The sequence below is a fragment of the Toxotes jaculatrix genome, chromosome 14, assembly GCF_017976425.1.
Source record: "Toxotes jaculatrix isolate fToxJac2 chromosome 14, fToxJac2.pri, whole genome shotgun sequence".
Lineage (NCBI taxonomy): Eukaryota > Metazoa > Chordata > Actinopteri > Toxotidae > Toxotes > Toxotes jaculatrix.
Window position 1 is genome coordinate 2,357,671 of NC_054407.1, and position 12,028 is coordinate 2,369,698.

Consider the following 12,028-nt stretch of genomic DNA (forward strand, 5'->3'; position numbering starts at 1 on the left):
AGTCTACTTCCTTGTGTCCTTTGAATTTAGTGTAAAAGCATTAGTCCAACAATAAAGGTTTGTCTGTGTCAGAGTTTCTTGGTTTGTGTTTTAAACCACCTACTGCATTATTCTAATCAGATCTAATCCAATCAGAATTTTGTCCCCAACCTTTACAGCTTCACTTTCGTTTACTTACTAAAACCTCTCTAAAATGTCTCTGAACAGTGTCCTAATTCTGTCCAGCTGTCACAATCCAGTGAGAGAGGAGGTCAAATGAACTGGTCTGTATCAGCCAAATCCCTGAACGTCCTGAACTGAGTAAGAGTGTATTTTGTTATGACTGTTTCTAGTTTTCGTTTGTAAAAGTATAATTTCTTATTTCTTCCCTCAAATGTCACATAATTCTAAATTTAAAAAAAAGAAATACAAGAACATCAATAAAAGATTCACCTTTTCTCATTAATCAAGTTGCAAAAACATTATCTAGTGAAACTACGTGTGCATGCAAAGCAATGATCATGAGGGATTTTGGAAAAATTTAGAGTTTACAGTGGGTGTGTATTGTGGAATGTTCCAGCCTAGAGTGGGAGCTTAGAGTGTAGAGGCTTTTAAAAAAGTCTCAGTAATTTTTTTCTTCACACGACGACTACAGCCACAAATCTTACTCTACAACAGTGATATTCTCCAACTTTGTAGACACACTTGTCTTCTTTCTCACAATATGTTTACTTTATCGGTAGAATTTACGGTGAATAGTCTTTGAATAGTCTGCCTTTTACCGACATGAGTCGCTCTCATCTGCTCCATTGACTCCAATGTAAATTGAGAAGAGGAAAACAAAGTCCTGTGAGTATTCCAGTGTCCTGACATGGTGCAGGCACATTAGATCCATTCATAGTATCAGACAAATTATTACTGTGAATAGCATTGATAACAGTAGTCATACTAACTGCAGTAAAAGTCAAATATAAAATAGATAAAAGTAGTAACAGTAGCAGATTTAGTGGTCAGCAATTGCAATTGCAGCAAGTGCAATAAAAGGGAAAAATGTAAATGTTAAATGTTATTGTTTGTGAACAAAAACCTATAAATCTCTAAACATGGGGACAGGGCCCAAAAGGGTACCTTAGCCAAAGCTTGTGAATGACAGCCAATAGTAGTTTTTGATATTATTTGCCCTCTTCTGTTAAAAACTGAACAAAAATCTTAACTGAAAAAGTAAAATTTAAATTTTGACTTAAAAAGTATTTTTTAATTTGCCTAAAATTATCATAATCATGATCAATTAATTGAAAATTGAAAAATCACAAAATCATTCTATGGTCATAAAAATTCAAAATTTCAATTTTCATTCAAGTTTGCATATTGCATTCACGTCATTATGACGCATTGCTCCGCCCTACACAAAAGGAGATAAGCTGCTTTTCTGAGTAAAAACGTATTGATAGTGGTATGGGTATCAGCAGTACTGGCCTTGTATTTACTTATGGGATCATACCAAATTTTGCGGTATGGCACAGTCCTATTAGTTTCTATGCTTTTGTATGCTTTGTTTCGTAATACATGACCTGTGATTTTATGGTCTGACCCAATTATCACTGGCCAATCATTAGCCAATCAGAGATGATGACCGTCCTGGTTGTTAGAGGGGTGGGGCTTAAAAAGGCCAGGTGCATGCCGGGAGGACGCTAGAAACAGGTGGACGCGGAGACGCTGGTAGTGCGTCCATTCAAATCTGTGAAATACTGTTGTTCATCAGGTGAAGACCCGGGACTTTGAGCTAAAGTGTAACCTGATAAAACCGGACGCCGAGCCGTGTGTTGGAGCTGGTTTCAGCTCGTAGTTCAGCTAAACCACGGTACCACTGCGACCACCAGGCGCTGTGCCGAGTCCGCCATTATCGCGCCGGTTTGGAGGAGAGGAGAGCGCGTGTGCGCGGAACGCAGACTTTCACCGAGTTTCTGAGTAAGTATGGAGACAGTGTGAGCACACTGAGGGAAACAGACCGGGTGTATCAACCTGTGAATCTCTGTTCTTCAGATTCTACAACAGAGGCGCCCATGGCCTATCCACCCGGTGAGCCACAGACGCCACTTCGTGCTCACGCCCGCGCACACGCTCGCGCACACAGCCTCAGTGCGCGTGTCTCCATCGCACCGCTCACCTTGGACAGACGGCTTGGAAACGGTTTTCTGGATTTTCTACGAAAGGTGAGTACACACAACATTTAAGTCCACGATTTCAGACAAGCCCCAACGAGCGCGCCAACGACGTGGTTTAAGGTGGAGCTCACCTGGTTCTGTAGTAAATATTTCTTAAGTGTTGGTGGTTTGACATATTTAAATTCTGGACCGTGATGTGGTTCATGTGGTAAAGATAAAGGCTGAATATGACACGCGGGACAGCGCGGCCGCACAGAGATAATTAGGCCTTAGCGGCCTCCTTAGTTCACGTTAGTAAACCCTCAGTTCTCCTCTCACGTGCTCAGGTTATCAGTGTTATGTGGAGACAGGCCTGTAAGTCCTCAGAGTTTTTACCCACATAAACGTTTATTGGTTTATATTCGAGTCCAGAGCTGCAGGTCAGTGCGTGGGGACTGTGGCTGTCCGGAGCGCACCTGCTGCTTTGGCTCACAGGTGCAGCAGCGGCGTGGGTGAAGGCGAACCTGAGGGCGGTGGTTCGCTCTGAGTGAAGCTCCGACGGTACCGTCATCAGTTTGATCAGTGTTGATTTTCCGTTTTACTCGTTGAGCAGAATTTAATCAATAAACAATACTTAAAGATTGTGAAACGGTGCTCAGTAAAGAGAACGTGCTGCCGATCTCTAAACTACCTGCATTCAGTCTGAAAATCTTTCAGCTTCACCACAGTCATCCTCACGCACACATCACATTCCCTGATCAGTGTGAGGTGTGTGTGTATAAAGCTTCACACAGATGGATTTATATTCAGTGAACTCATGTCCACAGAGTGTGAGTGTTGGACAGGATCAGTCCACTCTGTGTCTTCACAGGTGAACTGGCTCTGACCTGCAGATTCAGACTGAGCTGGTTCTTCTTCTTCTTCTTTCAGGTCCACAAACAGATCAGCATGAGAATAAATCAACTAATTGTAAGTGAAGTTTTTATTCTGCTGCTGAGGTGTGTGTGCGTGTGTGTGTGTCTCTTGCACACACACACGCATGCACACACACACACACACACACACACACACACAGACACACAGACAGACACACAGACAGACACACAGACACACGGCCACTGTGCCAACCTGTCTCACCCTCCTTTTCTTTCTGTTTCACACACAGCCACCATGCCATAATTATTTGTCCGCCCGACCGTTTGCCTGTTTGTCACTCCCTCACACGCACACTCTCTTGCACTCTAACCCTCTCTCAGTGTTGTAGCGTCGATTTTGACTACGTGGGATGAAGAGGCTATACGAGGTATAAGTTTAATTTCTTTGATGCTGGGATGTCTGGCTGCCGTGCCATAACTTTTCCTCCTACAGAATTTTTTCCTGTCCATCCAGTGTGGCTATCATCGGTCATCTCTCTATCGGGCTGTTGGTCGGGCGGTTGTATGTTTGTTGTATATTTGTTGTATGTTTTTTTTTTTATGCTCGTCGATTTTGACCACGTTGGAGAAGAGGCTATACGAGGTATGCGACTTTCATTTCTTTGATGCTGGGATGTCTGGCCGCCGTGCCATAACTTTTCCTCCTACAGAATTTGTTCCTGTCCATCCTCCCAACCTGGCTGCTGTCCATCCTTCCAGTCTTCAAGAGGTATGTGGTATCTGGTGTTTGCTTGGCCACTGTGCCATCACAACCTTGTCTCAGCTGCTGTGCCAGTCTCTGTCCTTCTGTCTCTCTCTGTCACGCACACATACACACAGACTCACACTCGCACCTCTGTCTCTCTCCCTCCCTCTAATCAGCCTGCTAGGGGTTGATCTGGAGGCCCAGCATTGGGGCTATTCAGGGCCTGTCCAGGGCCTGTCTCTCTCTGTCTAATGTGGCGATTTTGCCCCCCCCCCCCCCCCCCCCCCCCACCCATTAGCTTTATTGGAAGATCAGATCAACCTAAACACCAGATTTCCAAAGCAGACAGATGATTGGCAGAATATACAGTGATTTATATAAGCATTTATGTCATGACAAAATGCTTCAAATAAGACAAATTAACTTGAACTTGTGACCATAGTCACAAGTGTGGAAGGACAAATAACACAGGCAGCTGTTTAAAAAGAAAAAAAAAACAGTCGGGCATTTTGATAAGTCAGACCCTCCTTTCAACTTTCAGTTTGGATGGTTAAGGTCAGGTTAGGATAAGGAGCTAAGGCATTATGCTTCAGTGTGTCCTCACAACTGAAGTAAGACAAGAGTGTGTGTGTCATAGGTCTACTGTATATAGAAGTGTTGAGGTAAACGATAGAGTATGAGCAAGGAGGCATCTACAGCCGCCATGTTGGTGTGCTGGCTGTCTCAGGCTCTGATGGCGTTTCCTTCAAGTAGGTGATGTATTTTAGTTTAATCAGAATCTGAATGTTTAAATGAGCTTTTAATTTTTTTTTTTTTTTTTTTTAACTGTCTCCACATGTGCTTCCCTGTAAATTCTGTTAATCTGTTGATTAACCTTGTTATTTCCTGGTGAGGACCAAGACTTTAATAATGACTTGCCTGTATTTTGACTGGTTTTAATATAATTATAGATAGAACATTGCTATTCTGCTTTGGTTGTAAATGTGTTTCTGATGTTGGCTTTCTCATGCAGTTATTCAGCCAGTGGATGATGTTTTCTGAATGCATTTAAAATCTATATTGGCATCTCAGATAAATTTGTGATCACATTTTTTGATATTTAGTAAAATCATTGTTAGGTCACTAAGCTGCTAAGTTTTCCATCAGTAAGTGGTGGAGATACACTGGCATGTCTGATGTAGATGGATTGGGGATCCTCCAAAGTAAGACTTGTTTTTTTAATAGTATTCAGCCAGTGTCCTGATCATAGTTGCATTGCTGTCCATCATCACCAGCCAAATTTTGATAGCTTTATTGTACAGGAAGGGTGAGTTGGACTTTGAGGTCAAACACTGGCTCGTCTCGCTCTGCCAAGTTTCGTTCCAAGGGGACTGGAGTAGGACCTTTCTGGGTTGAAGTAGGTGTGTTGAGGAAAAGTTTTGCGATTCTTACTTTTTTTTTGGCGTCGGCACAAAGGGAGGCCTCTCGGCAGGGGAATTTTTGCCCCTGTAAAGCGCTACGCACGGTAAAACAACAACAACAAGATTCACTGCGATATCCAACGGCGTGGGGTTATTTGGGTCAGGTTTAAGTGTAGGTGGGTTCGTACTTTTTTTTTTTTTTGTTTGTTATTGCATGGTGGACAGGTAAGCCTGGCAGAGAGACGACTCACATAGCTCAGATGACTGTAAAGATGCACCCAGTTTGGGTATATTTGCTTCATTTTCCATCTAGTGGTGATGATGAACGCAGTGACCGCTGTGAAAACCTAATAGATGTGTCAAGTTTACCAGGTTGAACAATAATGATCAATTTGCTCCTATTGAGCTACGTGCTATGAGACATTGTCATGGGCTGAATTGAAGAGAAGGTCTTAAGGATAACAGGCTTTTTCTTGAAGTAGAATTGCTAATATTTATAACCAAATGTGAACAGAGTGACAGCCATTTCAGAGGGCAAACCTGAAAAGATGCTTATAGATGGTAGAGAAACCTTTCGCTGTGTTTTAAAAACTATGTCAAAGACACTTGAGGGGAAGACACAGTTAAGGCCTTGTTCCAGTGCTTGAAGGAACAGTGAGGAAGACATGTTGAAGTTTGGACAGACCATAAATTCTGCTTAAATGATTCTGTAGCTGCTGTAGTTTCGATTATGAGTGAACTGAGGCCTTAATCTGTGGCTGAACTTCCAGTGATGGTGTTACTCTCTTTATCCATGCTATTTACTTTTACATCGTCTATTGCACACATTGCTCCCAAATTGTCAATTTTCTGTCCTTTGGCACTTTTTTCATATGCTTGTCATGTTATTTTAGTTTAACTTTACATATTTATGTGTGGTTTTTTTTTCTTTTGTTTTCATAGTTATCCTTTTCCTAAACCTTGCACTCTGTAGTGCTTGATCATTTGTATTTTGTGTGTTTTGTCTATTTTTTTTATTTTTTATTTCTTGCTTTACATTTGGACTTTTCTGTCTCTGAGCCCAAAACATGGAGCTGTCAACCTGTTGATATGTTTAGTCTGCAAAATGCTTAAAGTGCAGTAGAAGACAATAGTGTCTTCTCAGACTGTAGAAGGGTTTGCAAAGATCACAAGACCATGGCAGAACATGCTGAGAAGGAGATCCACAGGCAATACACAACTGGAATGTGATGAAGTTTTGAGTTAATGGACTGATGGACAGATGAGTTTGGAGACTCCCAGCAGAGTTTCCACCCTGCAGGGATGGATGCACTGGACTGTTCCACCACACTCTGTGAAAGCAGCAGACACCAGAGTCAGGGGAAATTATTCAGAGGAAGTGAGAGTGTGGCAACCAAAGGTAAGATCTGAGGTCATGTTGAAGGTTTGCTTTAATCTGTTTGCATTTTACTTATTGCTAATAATAGTTTTTTTTCTCTGTTTGACTCATATGTCCAACCTTAAGGAAGGCTGAAAGGGGAATGTTGTGGCCTGACCTGATCCACCAAGCCATGGACACCACCTAGATCTCTGGACCTCAGACACTGGCAGGTCTGATGTAAATGGATTGGGGATCCTCCAAAGTAAGACTTGTTTTTTAATAGTATTCAGCCTGTGTCCTGAGCATAGTTGCATTGCTGTCCATCATCACCAGCCAAATTTTGATAGCAGCTTTATTGCACAGGGAGGGTGAGTTGGACTTTGAGGTCAAACACTGGCTCGTCTCGCTCTGCCAAGTTTCATTCCAAGGGGAGACTGGAGTAGACATTTCTGCGTTGAAGTAGGTGTGGTGAGGAAAAGTTTTGCGAGTCTTGTGTTTTTTTTTTGCCGTCGGCACAAAGGGAGGCCTCCCGATGGGAATTTTTCCCACCCCTGTAAAGCGCTATGTACGGTCAATCTCGGACAAGATTCACTGCAGTATGAAGTGACGTTGGGTTATTTTGGTCAGTTTAAGTGTAGGTGGGCTTGTACTTTATAGTGTTTAATTCTTTGTTTTGTCTTTAGTGCTCACATTTTGACAGTAATTTGGTGGTGTCATTAACAGGATTCAATTACCCATAACTTTTCCATTATATAGTAAACTAGACAATTCCCCTGCGGGAATAATAGTGAATAGTGTCAATAGTGTCAAACTCACTATCGACTGTCTGTGTGTCTATGTGAGTCTGTCTCAATAGTGTGTCTGTGTTTCTATGTGAGTGTGACTGTCTGTGTCAGTGTCAATATTGTGTGTTCGAGGTGTGTGTCAAAGACACACTCACAGACACACACAGTCAATAGTGAGTTTGACACAGACGTACAATGGCACAATAACTCACACAGATGCACACCAGCACAATAACATACACAAGCGAAAAACACCGCAATTCACCACTCTCGCAATTTCCCGGAATTGTCTAGTTTATATTTCTGATTCATTTTATGACTATTAACATGGAAAATATGATCAAAATATTATCATAACATTATGATTGATATAGTATAGAAGTAGTTACTACAATTACTATAACCAGCCTAATTAAAATCAGATCTGATTTATACGGTTACTGGTGAAAACCTTGTGCTATACAGGAATTTATCACTGCATACCTGTCCCACTGATGGGCATCATGTTTGTCATGCTGAACAGATTGTAAACAAACACAGGTTTCAGGAGTCACACGCTTTATTGAAGATGTCATAATCAGAGCTGTAATTTGGCAATAATAAAATGACTGAAACTCAAGGCAAATAAACTAAATAAACAGAGCCAGAATAAATGACACGAGCGAGGAGATGCTGTAATAGTCAGGACAGCTGTTTATACGAGTCCATACAGAGTCTGCTAGCAAGCAGTGCTACCTCTGTAATCACTAAGAAGTGGCACTGACACCGCCACATCTGACAAGAGAAAACCAGAACCAAATGTTCTTTAACATTTGGACTAAATATAATTTCTCCTTAAAACTAAAACTAATCTTCCATAATATTAAAGTATCTTAAATAGTTGATGGCAGAAACTGCACTAAAGCTAAAACTGAAACCAGGTATGGATGTGAATATAAGAGCCTGACTGTGATGAAGCCACAGGGCAAACACTATGCGTACGGTAGTGTATAACATGTGCTATCATACAGTATATCCAACACAGTAACATCATGACATGCTGACTTTTAAACCTGCCCCACTGTTTTTATTCTTGACTGCAGTTAGCAATGTGCATTCAACACATCTCAGTCTGATACATCACAACTTTCAGCTTTATAGGATAGGTTCAATTTTTTTTTTTTTCAAATCTACCTTAATACAGTACTCAGCTGAAGCAGTTATTGTTCCATTCTGGCCCCCGACTTGGTCCCTTTTCAGCATGAACCAAAAGGATGGGGGATTAAAACCATTCTGTGCAGAACACTCTGTGTTTGGGGTCAGGTCTCAAAGCTGTTGAACACTGGGTCCAGTATTAAAATAGATTAAAAAAAACATTTACAGCAGATAATATAGAAACAGGCTACATCATATGTATCAACACAGCTTCAGGTTGCACAGTGGCTCACAGCTCAAATGTAATTTTTTAGCTACCTGGGTAGTTCGATCATCTGTAGTATATTTTATACTGTAACACAGTAGTGCAAACATATTAAAGCTTACACAGCAATCAAAATGTACCAATGCTAAACTGAAACTGCTGCTGTTAGCATTCTGTTCATCTGATATTATTTCACTCTGGCAGTTAAAATCATCCCATTTCTGAGCTGACTTGAATGTACCTTTATTCCACGGCCGAGCCAAGATCACTTTACATGGGAAACCAGTGTGTGAGCTCATTCTGGAGCTCAAAGCCAGGCTAAAGTAAGCCTGACTAGCTGATGTATGGAGGATGAATTAACATACACTCGTACACACATGCACACACCACGCACGAAAGTCAGTCTCTTAAAAAACATGGCCGACTTCCAATTTCAAATAGTCATTCTGACACAATATATTATAAACCTTTTACAAACAAAAGCTTTAAAGGATTTACAAGCACTGCTCAATTCATAAATATATGCAGCAAAAATACAATGCAATAAATCTCTTTTTAGGAATCAAGACAGGACATAAAAATATGTAAAACTCTTCACTAGACATTAGGGTCAGAATATCTGATTCATTCAGAAGTGCTCATGTTTTTTTTTTCCTTTTTTTTTGCTGTAACAGCAGAGCCACAATTAGACCAAGTCTATGGAGATACACAGAGTGTATCAGTCCAAGAAAAAGTGTCTGGACTCAGCTATATGCAACATGCTAATACTCGTAAAACTAAAACATTTTGACTGTAAAAGTAGTCCTGACATTTATAAAACCACCATGGTGTCTCATTTTAAAGGTGTGTTCAGACTGAATGAGGATTCTTGTCTCTCGTTTATTCACATAAATTTGACAGCTGGCCTGTTTATTCACCCTAAACTGCGATGTAACCACTGTACGGGCATTTGTCAGAAGCTACCTGTACATTAGCTGTAAGCTAGGTAGCGACTGTGTGTAGAGTGTGTCAGCTGAGACATGTTTCTGTTTTTTTCTTATCTTGGTAGATTAATGAATTACACTTAGCCTCATGATAAACAAAGATATTGTGGTCAAGCTTAAACATTTTCAACTTGACTCAACACACGTGAATATGACCCATTCCTGTTTCATTCAGTCTGAACACACATGTCCTATGTTCTCTGGCATCCATATTGGATTTTTTTTTGGTAAGCTTTTTGTAGCATTTCTGTCACCAGTTGTGGCCATATACTTATTCAGAAGCTAACGGGAGCTGCCTTGACAAATTGCTGTTATAACTGTATGACGGAGTGTAGCAAACAGAGCAAATCAAAGCTAACATTATATTAAGTAACTAGCTTAGCTTGTTTTAACATTTTAAAATAGTTTTAAAAGTGGGTCAACTTGTGCCATAGTTGGTTATATATGTATGAACAACAGCACCTTTTGTCAAAAATGTCCTTGTGTCTTTATATTCTACGGAAAAAGTAAAGGAAACAAGCATTACGTGCAAATTTGAGATTTAAATGCTTTCAAAAAGGAGTATTTGCTCTTTCCACTTTGTCGATAAGAAGCCCACAAAACTGAACTCTATCTGGGTCACTACCACCCTCCTCCAAAGAAGACAAAAGCTAGTCTGTGCAACTATGACCCAGTGATATTCAGTTAGTAGCTAGCACTGCTTAACCAACATGGCTGAGCCAGAAAACTGGGACAGTCAAACTCTTGAGTAATGGCTCATTTTAACACTTCACTAAGGCAGTGATTTTCAAAGTCTGGGTTGGCACCTTAAAATCCATGAATTGTCATTTGAAAAGAACACATGCTAAATTATTTTTGCACGTACCCCCTCAAATCTCTGCTATGCATAGCTACAATATTTCAAAATAAAACACGCTGTAGTCTGTTGTGTAAAGAAATTATAACCTGACTACCCAGAAAAGGTTTGAAAATCACTGCATTACAGTCAGTCATAGTAACAAAAATCAATCAATATCAAATGTTGTAGTAGTGTCATAAGTTATTAATATCTAGAAATCAAAGTGCTGTAATTATTAAGTATTTAAATCAGAATACAGAAGATTTTGACATGTTAAATGTGGGCCCATGTCAAAAACTGTGGTATTCTTATGATTGCTAGAAATGTGCCTTAGAAGTCCACAAAGGTTCTTTATATATATATTCTTTTCAAGCCACTAAAACATGGAAAGCCAAACTAGCTACATAAAAAAGTAGTCCTCTTCTTGTCTAATGTGACATCCCACTGAAAACAGACTTGTAACCCAATAGTTCTAACCCAATATTTTAACAAGCCTTGGAATGTGTGAGTTTTAAGGACAAAGTAAGGAATAAACAAATGGTGTAGTATTCCAGTTTGGCTTTTAAATGGCTGACAGTTGAGTGCAGTCCCTGCTCACTCCTTCTTCTGATTGGCTAATAGGGAGGCCTCCCATCGCTGCGCCATGGCGTTCTGTCGTTGAGGCACCGAAGAGAGAGAAGGGGGGAACTGGAGGGAGGGGGAGATTCAGCTAAACCACTGGAACCAGGATGCATGGATAAATGATGGATGGATGGATGGATGGATGATACATAGTTTCATGGTTGGATGGGTTTTCAGATTAAGTGATGATGGATTTTGGCAATGGAAAGTGAACAGAGAATGGGATAGTTGGTGGGATGATTAGACAGATGGATGCAGGATTGATGGGCAGATAAAAAAAATGAGGAGGTGAACAATGATTATATTTGCTAAATTGTGAACTAATGGATTCAAAAATTAATCAGTCCAACTGATTAACAAATCAGAAAGTTCACAATTAATAAAGGTAACAAATGAATGGATGAGTAAAGGAAGAAATCAATTACCCAACATGGAAAATACAAAAAACAAACATTTAAAAATCTGAATATGATGAATATATATGTTATATATATACATGAAGCAATTCAACACACTGAAATAAAAGCAGCAGTGTTCAATTCAAAAGTCGTGGATTGAACTTCATGATTATTCTGGAGGATGTAGTTTGTGCTGCTGTTGAACTGTACTGCATCAGACAGAGAGGTGTTTCTGTTAGCCTATCCTCACTGACATAAATTTGTTTTGGACTTTTTTTTTTTAGTGTTTTAAGTTGTTGCCAATATGTCAATGTTTTCAGCTGCATTGCCCTCTTCTGGCCACAAAATATCAATGACTGCAGCTTTAAGGGTGCTCGAGATCTAGGGGTTGGGGGGGTGTAGTTCTGCTGAGTTTCTAATCAGCTTTTTACATGTACACATGCATGACAAAAGACAGAAGACAGGGAAAGTAAGAGCTTAGCAGGTGGATTAAAGGGGAGA